Genomic DNA, 2,433 nt, shown 5'->3' on the forward strand with positions numbered 1-2,433 from the left:
CCACCTGCTGTCTTCTTCCCTGTGATTTTTTTCCCCAAACTGCCTCAATTACCTACCTGTCTCTTCTATACCCTTATCTTATCCTCCCTTGCCCCTCCCCTCATATCCCAGATTGGGGGGAAAGAGAAGAAAAACTGAGTCCTTGCAACAAATGTGCAAAGCCAGGCAGAACAACTCCCCACCCTGGCTGTGCCCAGAGGTGTGTGCTTCTCTGGCAGGAGGTGGAGCCTGCTTCAACATTAATGCCAGGGCCCTCTACCACCCTCTGCTATCAGGGGCCTCTGGGCTAGGGAGATATTTGCTGTGTACATGGAGGCAAGCCAGGATTAATTTTCTTTGCACTCTTTCCCTCCCTCCCTTCTTGGGAGGGAGACACTGGAAACCTTAACCAGGTAGAGACCCCAGAGCCAGCAGTTCTGGGAGCAGCCTTTCGGGAAGTAACTGGGAGGGGCTCTGGGTCACATCTCATTTCCCTGAATTTCCCAAACCTTTCTGGGAAGCCCCCTCTTCCAGGCCTCCTCCCCTGGACGTAGTTTCGACACCAGCTGATCTATCCCTCCTGGCAGGGTTTTCTATTGTCCTTGGCCCCACTGACCCTCCCTGGCCTCTGTGGGGTTTTATGGCCCATTGGCCACTTCCTTCGGTCCAGGATATGAGATCCTGAGAGGGCGCCTGGCTGGCAGATACCCTGAAAGAGCTGGGGTTGCTGAGGCCAAGCTCCCTCCTTCCAGGCTTGCCCCTGCATTCTAGCTGTCTCCCAAGAGAAAAAGCAGACCCCTCAGATCTCATCTCTCCCTCAGTGAGGGCAGTGCCAGGGCAGGGACAGGTCAGCCCATTCCTTTGCAGCCAGTACCCAGGATCTCAGCATCACAGAAAGCTAGAGCTAGAAGTGCCGGACTATTTTACAGATGGGGAAACTGAGGTTCAGGTTTGCTAGGTTGCTCACAGCTTGCTAGGATTCCACGACTAATAGGTGTCCAAGCTTGGATTCAGACTCAGGTCTCCTGAAGCAGCATGGCAATGTACGGAACCCTAGATTTGGAATCAGAGACTTGATTTCAAATCCTGTTATTGCTATTTACCACCTGTGGAATCTTTACCTATCTGGCCTCAATTTCTCTTGGAAAATGGGTCAGAAAACAAAGGATGAGAAAAACAAGGGCTGTGGATCCAACTGCCTCTGAAGGCCTTTCCAGTCCTAAAGAGCTGGCACTAGGAGCTCAGATGGAATTGTCTGGGCTCTGGACTGGATTTCTCCTTTGTAAAACAAGGACGTTGGCCTCTGTGGCCTTGAAGGTCTAAATCTCTGCTTCTACATCCGGGGCTCTTCCTGTCACACCCCATGGCCAATCTCCTGAGACCCAGGCACTGTCCACTTCCCTTAGGGCCTCCTAGCTTTAAGATCCTCACATGCTGGGATTGAGGCCACCCAGGAGAGCTGTCCTTCCCTGCCCAACCTCTCAGAGCCCACAGACCCTGCTTTTCTGCTGCCCTAGCTGGCGTCCCCTCCTAGCCTATTTAGACCTGCAACAGCCCAGGAAGCCCTTTCCCCTATTCCAGTCTCCTTACAAAGGAGGAAACTGAGGTCTGGACAGAGGAAGGGACTGGTCTTATCTGGATGTTTAGAACTGGCAGTGGGTAGGAAGGGAAGGAGTCAGAGAAGAAGAATGGGATCTGGGCCCCACTGGATTGCAACACTTTGGATGTTAGGTCCCACCACACAAAACCAAGCCCCCCTGGCCAGACAGCAGCAATCCTCACACCCCCCTCACTGGTAATTGACTTTGGAAAGTCACTGGTTTCCCATCAAGCACCCGTTCCCCAGTGCCTCTTTTGAGTGTTTGATGAAAAAAAAGTATGTGTTTGGGTAGGACACAGCAAATGAAGGAGCAAATGTTTCCCACCAGTGCTGCCAGAAATAAGGGAAAAGAAGATCTGGAAACGGCTCCAGCTTCTTCAGGGGACCCACCCCGGGGGACCTTCCCCCCTGCTCTTCGTCCTAAGGCAGGCGCAGAAGGAAATGTAGTGGTTACTTTCACTTTGCTAACCAGGAGGTTCTCATAATAGCCACGGCTCTCATTTCCTTGACTCTTGAGAGTTTGCTAAGCATTTTCCTCAGAAAAGTCCTGTGGGGTAAGGGGAACAAATACTAGGCTATACCTTTTACATATAACACCTGGAGCCCCTAACCTGCCCCCTGCTGGCTACTTCTGGGTCCATTGTGGTCAAAGGCCAATTGTTTATTTTCGTGCATCAGCCCCCATGTCTTCTGAATCTCCCTCAACCAAGACAGAATGAAAGATGTGACCTTAGTCAGTCAATAAAACATTTAGTCATAGATTGCTATGTGTTAAAGGCAGCTAGGTGGTTCAGTGGACAGAGCACTGGGCTTGGAATCAGGTAGACTACTCTTCCCCAGTTCAAATCCTGCCT

Source organism: Petaurus breviceps, unplaced genomic scaffold (assembly GCF_028583685.1).
Source record: "Petaurus breviceps papuanus isolate PSGF00001 unplaced genomic scaffold, PetGlider_PUasm1.0 208, whole genome shotgun sequence".
Taxonomy (NCBI): domain Eukaryota; kingdom Metazoa; phylum Chordata; class Mammalia; order Diprotodontia; family Petauridae; genus Petaurus; species Petaurus breviceps.